The 19,185-nt window shown below is 40.3% G+C and overlaps 1 protein-coding gene and 1 long non-coding RNA gene across 16 annotated transcripts in view; one reads left to right on the top strand and one right to left on the bottom strand.

Annotated features, from left to right (window-relative positions):
* The window catches only part of GPR65 (G protein-coupled receptor 65), a 64,054-nt gene that overhangs the window by 15,361 nt on the left and 29,508 nt on the right, over window positions 1-19,185 (bottom strand). For 11 of the 15 annotated variants that reach the window (XR_007412482.1, XR_007412480.1, XR_007412481.1 and 8 more), the window contains 3 exons: window positions 15,467-19,101; window positions 9,596-9,718; window positions 3,498-3,714 (listed from right to left, as the gene is read on the bottom strand). The gene's annotated coding sequence lies outside the window, so the exon portion shown is untranslated. The other 4 variants (XR_007412483.1, XR_007412473.1, XR_003135259.3 and 1 more) reach the window with 4 other exon arrangements.
* Window positions 7,480-10,014, top strand: LOC112657732 (uncharacterized). The gene is made up of 3 exons (XR_003135257.3): window positions 7,480-7,662; window positions 9,041-9,187; window positions 9,661-10,014. It is a non-coding gene; the product is annotated as an uncharacterized LOC112657732 (long non-coding RNA).

The raw sequence follows: 19,185 nt of genomic DNA, 5'->3' as shown, positions 1-19,185 counted from the left end.
TTATCACTCTCTAATCCCCATCACGTGTTAAAATCATCCCTCTACCAAGCTCCCCTCTGATGACCATCAGTTTGTTCTCTATAGTTAAGACTGTTTCTTGGTTTGCCTCTCTTTTTTTTTTCTCCCCATGTTCATTTGTTTTGTTTCTTAAATTCCACATATGAGTGAAATTATATGGTACTTGTCTTTTCTCTGACTTTTTTCACTTAGCATAATACTCTCAAGCTCCACCATGTCATTGCAAATGGCAAGATTTCATTCTTTTTTATGGCTGAGTAATATTCCATTGTATGTATATACACACCACATCTTCTTTGTCCATTCATCAGTCAATGGACATTTGGGTTCTTTCCATAGTTTTGCTATTGTTGATAATGTTGCTATAAACATCAGGGTGCAGGTATCCCTTGAATTAGTATTTTTGTTTCCTCTGGGTAAATACCCAGTAGTGCAATTGCTGGGTTGTAGGGTAATTCTACTTCTAACATTTTGAGGAACCTCCATACTGTTTTCCAGAGTGGCTGCACCAGTTTGCATTCCCACTATCAGTGTATGAGGGTTTCCATTTCCCCACATTCTGGCCAACATCTATTGTTCCCTGTATTGTTAACTTAACCATTCTGACAGGTGGGAGGTAATATCTCATTGTAGTTTTGATTTGCATTTCCCTGATGATAAGTAATGTTGAGCATCTTTTCATGTGTTTGTTAGTCATCTGTATGTCTTCTTTGGAAAAATGTCTATTCATGTGTTCTGACTATTTTTTAACTGAATTATTTGTGTTTTGTGTTTTGAGTTTTATAATTTCTTTATATATTTTGGATACTAATCCTTAAAGGATAAATTTTTAAGAATACTATTTACGGTATCAAAAATCCACAAGTGACAAAATCTGGAAGCAGCCTAGCGATAAATCTAAATAGATGCTTAAGATCTTTGTGGAGAATATTATAAAACTTTATTGAAGGGCATAAAGGAAGATTTACATGAAATAGAAACATATGCTATGAAAATTCAGAAATATCTAAAATTTCCCAAAATTTATCTGCAAAATTCAATGGAGTTCTAATCAATATCTCAAAAAAGTTTTCTAAAAAAACTTGATAAATTGATCCTAAAAGTCCAATGGAAGTGTAAAGAGCTAAAAAGAAAGTATTTTTGAAAAAGAAAGATTAATAAGGAGAGGAGGGCTCTCTTTACCAGATACAAAAAAATTTATTATATTTTTGTATATATTGTATACAAAATGTATTATAAAAAATAAATAAAAATTTATTATAAAGTTACATGGTAATTAACACAGTGTGGTAATGTTGCAGAAATAGACACAGAAGCTCAATGGAAGAAAAGAGTATATATACAAACTTAAATGCAAATTGGTTTTAAGAAATACAGGGAAAGTGGCATTCATAGTGAGGGAGGGATGGCCATTCAAGAAATGGTGTCAAAAAATTTGCTTCCTGTTGAAAGAATATAAAATGTAAAAGTATAACTAGAGTGTGACCACACACACATACAGCATTTATTAAAATAAATTTCAGATAGTGTTCTAAATATTGATCATATACTCCCCAACCTAAGGAAGTGACATACTTGTAACCTACATGAAGATTTGTAACCAGTGAAGTAAAGAAATGGGGGCAAAGAGGGTCTCAGGCTGGAGGACCAGCATATGTCTGTTGCAGAAAGCAGCAAGGCATGGATGGCAGAGGAGACCACTGGGATGGAAGTTTTGGGAAGGGGGGTAAATAGCCAGAGTTAAGATTTGATGTGGTGTCAGGATTACTTCAGACTATAAGCTCTCTTGGGCCATGTTATAAGTTTTGGAATCCACCCTAAGAGCAATTGAAGCCAAGAGAGTTTTCAGTGGGACAAGTCCTGATCAGACTTCTGAAAGATCTCTCTAGTTGCTGTGTGAATAATGGGTAGGAAGGGGCAGGAATTGACATGGAGAGATCACACTAGAGGTTATATCAAGTATCAGGAGGGCTTGAATTATGGAGGTATGGTATTGTGAGAGAGACATTTTAGAAGGAGATATCTAAAATGGGAAAAGGTCTCATGAGAAAAAGTGTATTTTATTATAGTTATTTCTGTAACTTCACACAGGAAAACTGAAGCTCAAAATGCAACGAGCCTTTCAAACATTGCTGAGGCTAACAAAAGTGGTCTGCTTCTTTATGTTCAGAGCTGAAGGATCAAGGAGGCACACAGGCCTGTTTCATTAAAAGAGAGTTGAGATGAAGGAGAGAATGCTAGAATCCCTGGGAGAGCTCTGTCTATATTATATATACTCTGGCCACTCCAACCTTCTAATTCAGACAGAAGACATTTTATTTGGGGGACAAAGTTAGGTGAATTATTGAGAATTTAATACGGTAAAATCCAATCATATTGTTGTCTTACTACTTCTAAGAAAGGGTATGGTGACCATTCTTGGGTGATGGGACAAAGCTTGTTGCACTTATAAAGGCTGAGCTCTTCACAACCCCCAGAAAAACATTTTCTCTCTTGGGAGATCTCCAGTAGTCCATGATGAAGTAACAGGCAGAGGGAAGGAAGGTGGCAAACTTTAAGTCAGGGACAGCGGCAGGTGTGCTGGTGAGGACTGAGCAGGAAGACAGGGTGATAGCCTGGCCCCATAAAGGGCAGGAGCATCACGGCTAGACATTCAAGTGAAGGGTCAGAGCTGGTCAGCAACATCATGTGGGACTCAGGGCCTGGACCTCTCACCATTTTCCCGGCATCCTGTGGAGTAAAATGAGTCCCAAGAATGTTTTCTCAAACTGAGCATCCCTCTGTCCTTATCCCAGGCCTGCTGAGAGCATCATGGCTGTAGAAAATTCTGGAGCCTCTTTCTTAAGAAGGGAACTTTCCTAAAGAGGCCCCTTTTGGTAGGTTCTGAGTTTTAACATTTTCTCTAGTAACTTTGGAATGGCTTACATTTATTATCCAGTACACCTTCTATATTCAATCTGGAAGACTTCCATCCAGGCTCATCAAATCCTCACTTCACAGATGAGAAAGCTCAGCATTTGGCCAAAGTCACCTAGCAAGAATATGGCTTCACTGGGACTAGAATTCAGGTCTCCCATCTCCTACTGAATAACTACATCCATCAGACACTTTCCACTTCAGTAAAGGTAACTTGATCTGGAAGCACAATTTATTTCTAACCCCCTGCTGTTAAAATGTTAACTGCTTCTGAGTTTTCATTCAACTTATGGAATCACATCATGACTGTACAATGGGAGAAACTCGGCAGGATGAATTCTTTACTTTGGGTTCCCTACTGTTTTCACATATATTACTACAACTCCCAATAGGGAATTGGAGTTTCGAGGAGCCAGTGAAATAAATCCTACAGAGTCATTACATCATGTACAACCACTGGAGGATAAACATCTACAGAATACATTATGCATCTGCCAGGTTAACAGCTTGTTTTGCAAGAGGTTTATTTCTAGCAAAAGATATTTAAAGGATAAACAACTTACTTTTATTTTTGATTGAAAAAGAAGGCAATTTAAAATGTGTTAGCGATGGGCAGCCCTGGTGGCTCAGCGGTTGAGCGCTGCCTTCAGCCCAGGGTGTGATCCTGGAGATCCAGGATTGAGTCCCACGTGGGGCTCTCTGCGTGGAGCCTGCTTCTCCCTCTGCCGGTGTCTCTGCCTCTCTCTCTCTCCTTGTCTCTCATGAATGAATGAATAAAATCTTAAAAAATAATTTTAAAAAATGCGTTAGCGAGTGTCCTTATGTACTTAGGCCTGGTCTCTTCTTGCAAAAAACATCAATGTGTTACCAGTCATTTGTATCTAGGTCTGTAGTGATGTCTCCCAAATGACTTTCAGGGAGTTTGGGTCTTGAGACATTTCATGAAAACATGCACAGAAAGTGACAGCCTATTCCTCCCTCTTGGGGTATCACTGCACCCATTTAGCATACTGAAGGCTTTGGAGATCCTTTTATTTAGTCCATTTGCAAGACATCCTTGGCCATGGAACCCTTGTTAAGTTTTTGCACTTAATATCCTTAGAACTCAATTTCCACAGAGCACTCTTCAGAAAGTGATGGTTCATGATTACTTTCCAGGAGCTTAGCCCTCTGGAGGGGCATTTTGGGTCATAATGGCTCTTTGTGGGGTCCCATAAATGTAGCTCTAGCTGTGAGCCTAACACCAAGGTGAACATCAGTAGACTCTCTTACATCACAATGCGACAACATCTTTCAATATCTTTTTCCAATTCCTGTATATCTACATTATTCTCAGTGAATATTAACCATTAATGACAGTTGAGACCCAGACCTCAGCAGGGACATTCCTGACCCTCCAGCTCCCGCTTTGATACTGACTATGTCACCTGGGCAGAAACCTTCATATTTATTCTGTGTCAACAAAGTGTCCTTACCCCAAGTACCAGGAGTTCAGTCCATGGAAGATTTGGATGCTTTACTCTTCATTCTTTTTTATCCCTCTTCATTCTCCTCTCCAACCCTTCAAAGGACATCTAATTTCTCTCTTTGTCATATGCATGCAATTTTGGAAACTACTTTGTTTTGAGCATGCCTTTTGGGAGGACTCCTCTTTTACTCTAAGCATCAAATACTTAACAAAGTGTTTCTACCAAACTGATGGAATTCTGATTACATTTTCCCATAACCTCATTATTGAAACTGCATGGATATTAAAAGAGAGGGAAGAGGCCAATAATAGTGCTTGCTCAATACATGCAAGTTCCTCTCTCCCTTCCTCTATCTTTTGGTCTAGAAGTGTCAAGCATCAACTCTGGCGGCACATTACAACCATGTGACAAGCTTTTAAAATATAGACATCTGGGCTTGACTTGTAGGGGTTTTGATTTAAATAATGGAGTCCACGCATCAGTTTTTAAAGCTCCCCCCAGGCTATTCAATTGTAGGTATCCGGGTAGTGTTTCACTGATTTGGAACATGAAATCGATGAAGGCGAAAAAGGCCATCACTTACTAAATTATCAGAAAAAAGGAAACACTGAAATATTTCACAGGCCACTAATATACCTGGTCACTTGCAGCATCTATTGAGCTATCTACCTGGCATTAATAGCTCTCCAGATACAGCTTTCCTACCAGATGCTCACAAGTGTGTGACAACATAGTGATTTACCTCTGTTTTTGTCCATTGAGCTCCAATCTAGCGAGAAAGAGAAAATAAATCTAGAACATTGGGGGCACTTTCCTGATAGCTGTCATTATTATGGTTTTACAGTTAAAATTTTACAGGCTGGGATGAATATTCAACCAATTCTTATGCACCCACTGCAGGGCACTAGTGACTACCACTCACAATATAGCTTGAAAATCCCATCCTGATGGTGGATTTTTAGGGCTACTCCTTATACCAACTATTTTAACCTGAGCTTCCTTGGAAGAACAACTTAACACAAAGGGCTTGCATATAATCCCGGAGATCATGAGTGAAGGACATGAAGAAAGTAGAAGGGACATGTGGAGAGCTAATATGAGGATTTGCTAACAAGCAGGTTGCCACTAGGTGTGATAATTGCTTAATTCTTACCCAGTAGGAAATTGATGAGCAGAAAACTTGATTATCCATTTTGTATGGATGACTGGTCTAGAGTCTGGAAGGCGCAGGACTGGAAAACTAGGGATAGAGTCTGGGAAGAGGTACGTAGACTCGCCCAGAGGAGTGGGCACAAAGTATGGAGCTAATTGCCCACAGAAAACATATGCTGCAAAGGGGTATCTCAACATCCCGAGGGCAAGGTTGATTCATCCTGGGTATATGAGGTAGTTTCTCTTGTCAGTTTGTCTCTGTGCTGGACAAAGGGCCCAGGAGCAGAGTGGTTATGTGGCAGAGACAGAGGCTTGCACAGGCTCCGTCTGACCGAGCTAATGCTACTCTTGCATGCCTAACCTGCTAGCAGCAGAGACCAAGGAGATCAGCCAACTTTTTAGGGTAGATGGATTATAATGGACATTCTGAGGGGGAAAAATTCCATTCTGAGGGGGAAAAATTGTCTTTACTGGAATTGATATTTAATATGAACATGAGTCTGCCATATGTAGAGTTTAATGGGCAAGATAAATCAGGGCTCAGCCTCCTCAGAGATGAAGGTCAATGTCATCTCACCAGCTCATCAACCCACACCAGGGTCCTCTTGGACAGTGAGGCAAGAGTAATTTCCTAAAGCACAATTTTGATCATGTCATTCACTTGCTTAAAACTTTTTGATGGCTGTTTATTGACCTTACCAAAAAAGTCCAAATTATTTATCTTAGTTAAGAGACTGTCTAAGATTTAACTTCTACTTCTTTCCCATCTTTATCTTTTGCCACTTCCTTCCTTGCAGTCAGTTCCAACAACACTGAACTACTTTCATTTCCTTAAAATGGAGCCAGGCTTTTCTATGTGCTGCCCCTCAGCCTGAAATACCCTCTACCAGTTGATTAGTGCCTACTCAGCTACCAGATCTCAGAGGAGGCAGCAAATGTTCTTGGACATTTTCCTGGATGCTGCAAGATTGAGCTAGCATCAGTCAAGCCCACCCACACTTCTTAGCCCCTACTGTAACACTCACTATGTTGTAGTGCATATCCCTGGATCCCCTATTAGACTAGAAGCTTTCCTATACTCCCAGCAGCTAGCAAAAATTAGGCATTTGACAAAAATATTGAAAGGATTAATAAATGACTCAAGTGTTTTTTCCTTCCTATTAAATTGTTCACTATCCTTATGATGTCATTTAAAACAAGAGCGTACTCTTTTTTTCCTCATACAGTTCTCCAAAGTACTTAAGAAGTAAATGAAAGTGCGAACAGCATGAAATTGAATGGGAACATAACCAGGAGTAAATTTTATATCATTGGGGTTAACCTCTTAGAGTCATTATGTAGGAAAAATAGGCTAAATTGCATATACGGACTAAATGCAGTTAGTCAGCAGAGAATGACATATGATTTCACTTGCTGTGGAATCTAAAAAACAAAACAAAATTTTTAAGTAGGTGATATAAATACAGAGAACAAACTGACGGTTATCAGAGGGAGAAAGGGGTGGGGGATGGGCTAAATGGGTGAAGGGAAGTAGGGGATATAGGCTTCTAGTTGTGGAATGAATAGGTCATGAGGATGAAAGGTACAACACAGCAGATATAGTTCATGGCATTGTAATCGTGTCATATGGTGACAGATGGTAGCTATATTTGCAGTAAGATGGTGTAATACATACACTTATTGAATCACTATGTTGTACACCTAAAATTAATGTTACATTCATTGTGCGGCAGTTATACCCCAATAAAAAATAACTTTCATAGATTCCTAACCATTTAGCATTCTCTTTTGTTTTTATTTTTAAAAATCCTGTGTTATATTTTTGTCATAATAGTGATTGTGAAGCTATTCTGCTGCCTCTTGACCATTTACCTCACTTACGGCCTTGAACTTTATGTGATATCATAATAATTAGAATGTAGACTTCATAGTGATTGACAGAGAACAACAATTCAATATGATTGGTCTCTGCTCTGCTGTCAACGTGGGGTCCTCAGGAGATAGTGACCGTTTCTTTCCCAGTAAAGTAACTGCACTGTATCAGTAACGCATACGCAAGTGTCTCCTGAAATTAGAGGAAGAAAATTTCTCCTGACTCCTGACCCTAGTGAGACCCATTTCTCAATAGTGATCAATCAGGTTTACAAAGAGAGAGAGAAGGAAAAAGAAACTGCTGGAACAAAATGGAAACAAAGTCTATCCAGTATGGTGGTTAGAGTCACAGGCTTTAGACTTAGATATTTGAGTTCAAGTCTTGTTCTGCCTTTAGCCTCTCCAAACTTTAGCTCTTTTATGTACAATGGACATAATCTATTTCATAGGACTGTGGTGGGGGGGCATTAAGTAAAATATCTGACATAGAGTTCTCAACACATGTATAACCTTGCTGTTCTCATGGAGGATATCACTGCTGAATTCCCAAAAAACTAGGACAATAAATTAATCTGATCAAAAGAGTCTTAGGAACCAGAATATTTAGAGAGGGATGAATGGGGTTGGGGGGTGAAGAGAAGGAAGGGGTGAGACAGGGTGAGGGGAATGGGGCCATTTTCTCTAATTTTTATCAAACCACCATTTCCAATCTGGGGTTTAGAAATCTAGGCAATCATCCCAGGAGCCCGTAGCGCAGAAATGAATTGTGATAAGCTCAGCTATATTATGGAAATCATTCTCAGCGAACTGCAGGGGAGAGATAGGAGAAGATCCATGGCCAATGTGCTGTTCTTAAAGGACTTTCATAATTCACTGGGACACATGGGGATGTTTTGTGCTTTTGCTTTGCTCGTAAATACATAATAAGCACAGTGACTCACTTGTCAGGCAGAAAACTTTAACTTTTATAGTAAATCATCTCGTTACTGCAAGTCTGGAGTAAATTGGAGGTTAATCTTTCATTATTCATTTCAACTTTCACATGGTAAAAAATACTGCCACATATGGAAAAGAGTCAAATGGGCTTTGGAACTTTTCCTGGTGTAAGAATTATAAAAATTCATACTCATAAATAAAACACATTAATATATTTCTTATGTTCGCATATAAATATTGAAATAATCAATATAAAATTAGTATTTCACCATTCTCCAAATCCTTTCATATCCAATTTTTCATTTGTACTGAGTAGCAGATATCATTAGATGGGCAGGGGAAATGTTATCTCCATATTAAAAATGAGGAAACTCCACCTCTGAGGGGTTATCTGGTTTGTTCAAGGTTTCATGGGGCTAGTAAATGAAGGAACAAAAACTATAACCCCAAACCAAGATGACACCTCAGTGGACGTCACAGATGCTGCTGTCACGTAGGTTCACAATCCCATTTACTTCAGGAGGTTTTTATTACAGATGTCTGGCAGGCAATGTTGCAGTATAGGAATTTAGACAATGGCATATGTTCTGACATCTCATGGATATTTCCCTCATTTGTCTCATGAATAGAATGTAAATATAATTGAGAAATGAAATACTTGTCTGTTCCTCTTTCAGATCCACTTTTCATCCTTCACCCAACTTTGCACTCCAGAAGCTGACCTTATGAGCTACAACGAGATTCCTTACCTCTGGCTTCCTGGAGGTTCATCAAATAGGGAGCTTCTGCAGAAAACCCGCAGGAGGGAGAAGAGGAAGTTTTGGGTATTTGTTCCTTACCCAGATCATATTTTCAGCCTATGTCCCTAATAAAGATCACAGCCTCAGTCTAGCCTCCTTCTGTGCCTCCAGGTTTGGGACTCATTCCCTGCCCTTGCCCCTTCAGGTCCAGGCATGGTGTATGAAAACCGAACACCATATACCTCTAACCATAGCTACTGCTTTAAAGTAGGGAACAAGGACAGGACAACCAGAATCATAACTTTTGCCAAAAGTATCAGGAAAGAGACTTTCTTCACATTGGAATTTTTAAGCTAAGGATCCTAAGCCTGGGGGTTCCAGGAGCCATCTTTGACATAATATAAAAGCTAGAATACAAACTGCAGAATGGGAAGATGGTGAGAATGTGTTCCTGGAAACATGAATTGAGCATTTATTTGAAGTAGGCCATACCTGAAATTGCCCCTGGACTTTTCTTCTCTGGACCAATAATCTTTTTTTTTTTTTTTTTCTCTCAGACAGTCTGATTTGTCATGGGCCTCCAGAAGAATCTGCAGTAAAGGAAAAACTCCTCACCTGGAAGACATGAAACTTACTCTAGTCTCTTTCAAGTAGAAATTGTGGGACCTTTGGTGAATTATTTTACCTTCCTGGGCTCAGATCCCTTATCCAAAACAGAAGAAATCTGATTTAGATGTTCTTCAAATGCCGTTCTAGAGTTGAATATGGAGGAGGTGAACAGTGGCCAATCTTCCAACTCGGGTAGAACGAGGAAGTAAGTTCTACTTACTTCTCATTCTCTGTTCCTGGCACTTTCAGGCTAGCAAATGGGCAGCCCTGTCCTCGACATAATAAAAGCTATTGCAGAAAAAGACCATGCTTAGACCTGGTTAGCCACATTGATATTCCTAAGAGATAGCATCTCATCTTCCCCACTTCAATTAAATCAACCAAATACACCACATAATTTTCATATCTCTCTTCAAATCTAATCAACATATCAAGTGACCAAATAAATATTCAGCACCTACTATAAGCAAGATGTGGTGCTAGGTATTGTGATTATTAGCATTCTGTTTTTATGCATATCCTCCTTAGAAGGGGCTTGAATTCATTCTCATCAAATGAATGCCAGAGAAACAGATAAGCTTTGCAGTAAAGAGGAAGGAAGTTTTGAAAAGTACTTAATCCTCCTTATTATCCACCCACCCATTCTTCTAGCACCTAATGACCAGGATATTGTTTCTGAGCTGTTGACAGTAATTCTATTTTCTGCTATTGTTTCCCAAAGGATGAAACTTCAGTTTAAGTAAGCTAGACTTATGTAAAAGTGAATGTAACAGCATAATCCCACACAATTTGCCAAACATTTGTTGAGTTGTGAGGTCACATTTTTACATACTACACTTGCATGTGGGAAAGAAGCTTATTCTCATGTCCCAGAAACTCAATTCCCACAGACGGTGGAGAAAAAACACTTAAATTCATACAAGGTATTTCAGTCTCTGCTGGCTTACATAGTCTCTTAAAGACTTAGGTAGTTATTTTTTTGGATGAATACACAGTCAAATGCAAGACTCACACTGCCTTAAGGAGTCTTCTTAGATGTCCATAAAATAGTGCCTTCCATGAGATGGTGCTTGGGTGGAAAGGAAAGCTTACCTGTTCTCTTTGCAGTGAGGAAAGTGGTGATGTCTACCTGCTGGTCTTGGTACTGTCCTCCTGGTCCTCTTTGGCCTTTGAGAAGATGTCCTGCCTATTCATTTGGCATCCCCTTGTAGGAGAAGCTGATCTCCAGTCAGCATGACTTATGATCTAGTGACTTAGTGGAGGTCTAGTGTTTCCCTTACCTGTGTCTTCACTAGAGCTGCAGATACTCTAAGGTCTCAGTTGCCTGCTCCACCCTGCCCCAGTTCTAGGTCCACCTACAGCCTCTGCCACAGGAATCACAGTTCCCCCACAATGATCCATGTTAGGCCCACTGGCTCTCCTCCCTCTTCCTTACCCTCTTACTTCTGGGAACATGTGAGAATGCTTGAATACCTTCCATGCCCCACATGAACAGACTAATCACCACATCTATTTGTTGCATAAGCATAGCATGCCCCATCTCTATTTTTCTGTTTCTTGCCATTTTTCCATTTTGTGTTTGGAGTTTCTTGAAGGTGGTCCCCTCCCTGGGTCCCAAACAGGGTATGGAGCAAAATCCCTCTCTGCTTCTGGCTTTTCTCATTGGCCACTCTAGGTTTGACCCCAGGGACGTGTCCTCTCTCTTGCTCTAGCTTTCTCCATCCCGTGACTTTCTTCTAGAATCAGAAGGTATATCTACTTCATCTTTCTGCCCAGTGAAGCATCACAAAGTAATATTTTCTTTGGGCATCTGTTGGTTGAGCATCCACTTTCAGCTCACTCAGGTCATGACCTCAGGGTCTTGGGATTGAGCCCCGCATCAGACTCCCTGCTCAGCGGGGAGTCTGCTTCTTCCTCTCCCTTCGCCACTACCCCCTGTTCTGGCTGTCTCTCAAATAAATAAAATAAAATCTTAAAAAAAAAAAAACAACAAAGCAAGATCTTTTCATAAAATATGACTTTTGATACCCCTCATTTTTCCTGGGCAATAAACTGGCCTTTAATGATGGACAAGCATTGAGAGAAGGCCACTTATATGAGAATAAAAAGTGTAATCATTTTAATATCTTCTAAATATGATTCCTTTTTTACATCTAGACTATACAGAACTCTGTGCTTGCTTCCAGGAAGGGAGCCAAGCATGGGCTTGGAGGCCATACAGAAACAAATAAAACATGGTTTCTGCTCTCAAATAGCTTTTGACCTAGTGGAAAGGATATAGGTGGACACCGCTGGGAAAGGTGTGGCCAAGAACCACATGTAGCCTGCCCCACAGTGCCATGAGGTCAGAGAGGTAAAGGGCTATCCAGCTCCCTTAATCTGGCAGCTTTCAGTATAATTGTTTCTTATCAATTCTGCGAGCTGGAGACCACAGTCAGAAATCTTATTGGTCACGGTTTTTGAGCCTTGATGATTTCTGTCTCTTAGCAACCACAGGTTAGGACTGAACTTGACAGTGGAAGGGATCCACAAATACACTCCTTGCCTGTGGGCTGTATACCAGTTGTATCCACACTGTGGAAGAGGCTGTACCTTTTTCCCTGGTAGGGATAATTGATAAAGAAGAGCCTGGGATAAGGTTGCATTAGATTAGAGCAGGAATTCTCAAAGTATGGCCTACCCACATCAGTTACGGGGGAACTTGTTAGAAGTACCCCTACCCATTCCCACTGGATCATGGGGGTGGGAATGGGAAGCTCTGGGAATGGGGCTGTAAAGGAAAAACCTACTCAGTTTTTCCCTACAGTGTATGTCCCTTTTTTAATACTCACACAAAAGATTCTACTTCTGACACTTCAGTTCCTAGATATGTGAGGGTTTTTCCCTTCACAACAAGCTGTTCTGCAACATCAGCTCAGGATCCCACAATTTAGCACCATTCTGATGCCTTCTACTCAGATATAGGGTTCAATCCCACTGGTTGAGGACTCAGTTCCACATGACTGTCCCCAATCCACTTCAGATGCCATTTTAAGTAGTAGATTCGAGTTACTCACAACTTCTGTTCGATTTGGCTACAAAGGAGGTTCCTATCATCCCTTCTTGGGTTCCACTAATTTGCTAGGGCTGCTCACAGAACTCTAGGAAACACTTACTTACATGGACCAGTTTATTAATTTATTTATTTAGAGATTTTATTTATTTATTTGAGAGAGAGAGAGAGAACCAGGCGGGGTGGGGGGGGGGCACAGGGAGAGGATGAGGGAGAAGCAGACTCCTTACTGAGGGCAGAGCCTGGTGACACTCGTCTCCACCCCAGGACCCTGAGATCATGACCTGAGCCAAAGTCAGACACTTAGCTGACCGAGGCACCCAGATGCCCCTACATGGACCAGTTTATTAAAGGATATGCTAAAGGATACAGATGAACAGCCAGATGAAGAGATTCATAGGGTAAGGGCTGGGAGATCCCAAGTGCAGGAATGCCTGTCCCCGTGAAGTTGGGGTGCATAATCCTCTCAGTGTGAATAGGTTTGCCTACCTGAAAGCTCTACTTGGAGATTTTTAGGGAGGCTTCCTCAGGTAGGCACAATCAATCAATAACTCCACTTTCAACCCTTTTCTTAAGAGAATGAGGGTGGGGCTGAAAATTCTAAACTTCTAATCATGTCTTTTTACCTCCAGTGACCAGCATTGTCTATGCCCCCATCTAGGAGCCCACCCTGTCCCCTCATTAAAACAAAAGACACTCCTATCACTTAGGAATTTACAAGGCTTTCAGGAGCCCTGTGCCACAGGGATGGGGTCAAAGATCAAATATCAGAACCAGAGATGCTAGTGCTTTTGTCACTCAGGAAATCCCAAGGGTTTTAGGAACTCTGTGTCAGAAACGGGGAAGAGGCCAGCTGTGTATGTCTTTTAGGAATCACAACATTGTAGAGGCATAGCTCTCCATTTTAACAAGCCTTCCAGATGATTCTATTACATGCAGAAGTCTGAGAACCATGGCTCTAGTGTCCAAAACTGCAATTCAACACCTGGACCCAGGGCCTGGCAGCGTCCACATCACCTGAGAATTTGTTAGACATGCAGCATTTCGGTGTCTGCCTCGGAATTATTGAACAAAGGTCTTTTAAACTAAACTAAGATTCCCAGGTGATTCTTATAAACATTGGAGTTTGAGAACCACTGCTCTAGTGATGGGACCTATACTCAACCTGGCTTGTAAGTCACAGGTAGGTAAGATTCCAGAAAAGCAGGTTTCCTTCTCTCTCTGTTCCAGCAGTCCCCCTCCAGTCAGAGCCTCGACACCTGAGAGGCAAGGCTCACACAACTACTCAATTGTGTACAGAAAAAGTAGCTTTATTTTTTTGTAACTAGTCTCTTCTTCCTTCTGTGTCATCAACCTGCTGGGTAGCAGGTTACAAAAAAATTATTGTGAATTAAAAATATGTCCCTTTCTTCCTACATAAAGTATCTAATTAGTTTAACTTAGCTAGTTTGGGGTAAACACTTAGTTTTTCAGAGAGATTTCACATATTCTAGCTCCACCCACAATGGCTCTGGAGTGGAAGAGGTTTACAGGACCTTGTGGTGGCAGGGGTGAGGCAAGGTTAAACTGTTCACACGGCAGTCTGTGCAAATTAGAAAAAAAAAATCCATCTTCCTTAAGACACTTTGCTTCCTGTCACGCTAATTTTGTTAGAAAACTTTGTGCCAATGCTCTGAAGCTGCCATGATACATGCACAAATCTACAATGTCTGTGAAATGAATGACGTTCCTTAGATATGGGTTTCTTGTGCGGTACTCAACCTGCACAACTGTATGCTAATCTCTATTTTTGCACCACATTGATATGCCTCAGAGTGAATATGGAGTTTCTCCCAGGGGCTTGTAGCTGTCTTTAGGGGAAGCAAGTCAAGAGCATTGACTATTCTCCTCCACTCACTCTGGAAGTTGCTACTACTCCTCAGGTCATGAGGTTGAACATTTGTCTCTAATGTATTTATTCTAATTCGTGTCTCCTCCCTATAGTCCACTGGGGTCAAGAGGCTAGGCTTTTCATTTTCTTGCATAACAAGAGCTTCATTTATATCCTGTGTCCTCACTTTCCTTGGCTTATCTAAGATTCCAAGTTTAAGTCACCTATTCTGGCATTTCATATGAAATGGGTGCCGAAGGGGTTTTAAAGATTCTTTTCTTTCTCCATAATGCCTAGCTTTTGAGACTTTGCTCACCAATGACTCACAAATAATATTGACTTATTTTTTCTAGCTGAAATTTACCCTTTTCCTGAAGCATGAAAACACACTGTGTCAGTGAATGGGCCCCTCAGGGTTGCAGTATTTACTAGATTTGAAAATATATCAGAAAAGGTCTCACAAAAATTGAATTATTTTACCTTTCTCTTGTGGAACCTTACTGAAGCTTGTAAAGAAAAGCTCAAAGACACCAATGTCTTTTTTTATTTTTAGCAATTCCCTGATGTGAGAGCCTTGGTAGGCATTTTCTGAGTCCCAGATTATAGCAAGAAACAGTTGAAACAGTTATTTAGGGGGCACCTGGGTGGCTCAGTCAGTTAGATGTCTGCCTTTGGCTCAGGTCACGATCCCGGAGTCCCAGATGGAGCCCAGCATTGGGCTCCCTGTTCAATGAAGAGTCTGCTTCTCCCTCTGCCCCTCCCCCTGCCCTTCTCTTTTCCTCTTTCTCAGATAAATAAATAAAGTCTTAAAAAAAATAGTTATTTTGCTAACCTTTTACTAACAGGGGTTGCTAACTTCACCAGCTGGATGTGTCCTCACACATCCCTCTCCATCATACCTCCTCAGCCCAGCTATTCAACAATCTTACATTATCCTCACTTCCATGTTCTAAATTCCATTTAGGACCCTTTGAGGTTTTAAAAAGGGAAACAAAAACAAAAACACCTGACTCAGCTGATTTGAAATACAAGGAGGCTTATTTGTTTCAGGTAGCTGCAATGTGCAGAGACTCATCACATCATGGGTCCCTGTTCCAGGGCTCTACGATTCCCTGAATTCTTCTTTCTTCCATGTGATGGTTATTTCATAACTACATGATGGCCACTGAGATTCCAGTACCTCATCTGCCGAGTACATCATCCAGAGCAAAAGCAAGAGCCTTTGTTCCAGTATTACAAGCAGGATAGGTCACATGCCCACCACTCAATGCATCATTGGTCCAGGGCATTGGGCTGCTTTGATTGGCTTAATTCAGGTGCATGCTCTACTCAGAAAGCCAAGAACACATGGATTTTGAAGGGAATGCCAGTCAACCTGATGCATAGGCATCCTCTCCTCAGCCTTGTCAATGAGTCCTGTGCCCCAGGATAGTGAGGCAGCCAGGATAGTGAGGTGCAAAGGACCATGATGACTTAAGAGAATGTCCTTGGTGATTGTTAGAGATTGGAAACCAAAGGCCCCTCCTCTATTTTCTTAGCATTGTAAACTTCCCCGATTCTGGTATGAACCTGAAAGAGGAGGGCAGCCCAGGAATGACTGTGATGGAATTTCCTATAGCTTGGTGGTATCTGGGCTGGGAGTTACAATTAAATGGACTTAAAGAAAAGGCAGTGATATTTTTTTCTAGTGCTGAATCAGTGAACAGACTCATGCCATTGTATAGTCTGCAATAAGATCAAGTCAATTTTTTAAAAAGATTTTTTTATTTATTAATGAGAGACACAGAGAGAGGCAGAGACACAGGCAGAGGGAGAAGCAGACTCCCTGAAGGGAGCTGATGTGGGACCTGATCTGGGATCATGCCCTGAGCCAAAGGCAGACACTCAACCACTGAGCCACCCAGGTGCCCCTATCTATATTTTTAAAAACACTAATAGAACCTAATAGATCTGGTACTCATGTGCAGATTTCTAAAGGCTCATAGTATACTTCTCTGTGGCATTTCTATAGAGACATTTTTTAGTCCATGATTTTAATCCTTTGATGTGATATAATTAACTGTGAAATGAAATCAGGGTTTCCAAGTTAATTCATTTGTTAGTAAGTGTCAATAGTCTGGAGCCAAGACCAGAAATTTAACAATAATTTCAAAAAGGATTCTTTTAGAAGGATGTTGTTGAGTTCAATTACATGTCCAAGAAGGATCAATGAAACGCCGAGAGCTCACGTTAATATTTTTCACAGCACTGGCAAGTCAAATCATCATAGAGCAAGATTTCTTGATTGTATTTGATTTGAAATTAATTGAGCACACATTTCCTAGATAACAAAATTTATATTTTTATTCTCAAGCTTACACTGAACAATATGGAGACTTCCTGAGCTCGTTTCTTTATTGGCTTGCTTTTTGAACACATAATTGCAACACCATTTGAGGAATCATAACCTATTCCCTAAATGCATAAAAATCCACTGGTGTTTCATAAAGGACTTAAGAAAATTATAGGCAAAAGAAACAGATTACAGGCCACTATATATTTAATGGTATGCAAATGCTGTTAAATTATGACTGTATTACTGTTCTTTGGAGAGGAACAGATTCAAACAACTCAAAATAACAGATACATTTGTAGTGCTGAGAGATAACAAAAATAAATTTGAAGTTGAAAATCATACATATATTGAATTGCACCTTGAATTTCATAGACAATAATTTTATCATAGTAGACAAAATTGCAAACTTCTGATAGCTCAAAAGTTTTGTTTCTACTTATGTTAAAGGCGGTATTTTCTTAAATGGGTAAGATAACTGAATAAGAACACATTATCCATGTTATAGCCACATCCTTCAGAAATTATGCAATTATGTTCTCTTACCTGTGGACTGATCAATTTTGAGCAGCTGAAAAAAATAGTACTAAAATGATACATTGAGGTTAAATCAAGTGAAATTATCTGATGATTACTGAGTTTTCCAGAAAGCAGAGAAACAAATGATGCAAACCGAATGTCAACATTTCCCCCCTTCATTTTCAATTTATAGGGGATATTTCTTGTTTCTTGGGTAGAGGAATATCACATTACTCTACTCTGCTCCTTGGGAGTGGCAGTTAGCCTGGGAAGTACAAGGTTCTAAACAGAACATGATGGACACCTAGTGGCCACCGGCAAGGCATCTGTGTGATTTTTCTTGGCCAGCAACAAATGATGTAGCGAAAACAAAGATTTTTGGAGGAGGAGGAATCTAAACACCCACATGGCTTCCTTCTCCCTTACCCAAGTTTAAACCCATTTTGCCATTGTCTGCTTATTCCTGCAAACAAGGGGCATTCAGTCCATGCAACTAAATAACATGAACTTAATCACCTTGTGCTTCATCTTTAAACTGTATGAAATACCAAAGAGTAAAAGGAATGAATGGTCAATTTTTTTTTTAAAGTTGAATCCAGTCAGGTGTTTCTATTATGAACAAAGAACAAAACAGGACATTTCTGCTTTCTTTTAGATTAACCTCTTGTCATCCTCCCCCATAGGTGTGTCTGCCTAGAAGATGTAAATGAAACAACCCAGTCGGAACTGGATTTTTCCAGAATAGTCCTTGGCAGCCACTTCTGGTTGAGGGAAAGAGAAAGAAGTAGGGATGGGCATGGAGGATCTCAACAATGTCCCCTCCACCACCCTGACTCCCGCCGACTGCTAATCTAGTAAACAAGAAAATGAAAACACCCACATGGTGCATTATTTCAGAAATTAAGGAGGTAATGTGTGTTCTAGATGGTATTAGATGTCTTACGCAATAATGCAAACATGTGCTGAAAGATCCCAGGAATTTTTGTTTTTTGACAGGGGGGAAGGTTGTTTGTATCTGTGAGTATGCGTTAATTTGTGTGTGGGTGTGTCTGTTGGAGGAATAGCCTACCGATCCATGGCAGGGTGACCCAATGGACCTAGAGAAAGAAATCTACCATCACAAAGGCCTTCTTGGGTCACGACGCTACAGTAGCTGCTGTGTTTCCATAGCAACCTGTGGATGAGTTTAGCCAGAAAAGAACAGAGGCCCCATGCATAAGTGACAGAAGGATGACAGTGTGGCTGGACTAAAGGAAGCCCAGGGCAAGATAAAAGTGTTGGAAAACAGAAATGCTTACATGCATGCACCACAGGTTCTATTTTAAAATTGGTCCTGCGTGATTCAAAATAAGTAAGTTGAATTCACAAAGTCAACAGAGGCAATTAGTAAATAATTGTTTACTTGATTTTAACATTACAGAATGGAACATTATGTTTTGGGGAGAATTTATGGCTTAAAGTGCAAAGAGAAAATGGAATCAATGGAATTAATGAGGTTGGGGAAGCAGATTTGCTTGGGTTGCCCCTAAGGAGATGATGCTATATCATTTGATACAAACGAGGTGGTTATTTCTGATGTGTTTTCACTTCCCCTTCTCCCATGAAGCTTCTTCAGACTAGGTAGGAAAGATGGAGATTTTAAAAATCTGTATTCAGTTGCCTCACTGGCCTATCTAATATGTCTAGCTAGTTCATTAGAA

This window comes from Canis lupus, chromosome 8, assembly GCF_003254725.2.
Source record: "Canis lupus dingo isolate Sandy chromosome 8, ASM325472v2, whole genome shotgun sequence".
NCBI classification, from domain to species: domain Eukaryota; kingdom Metazoa; phylum Chordata; class Mammalia; order Carnivora; family Canidae; genus Canis; species Canis lupus.
The sequence above is the reverse complement of the archived record's forward strand: the minus strand, read 5'-3'. Positions and strand labels throughout refer to the sequence as shown.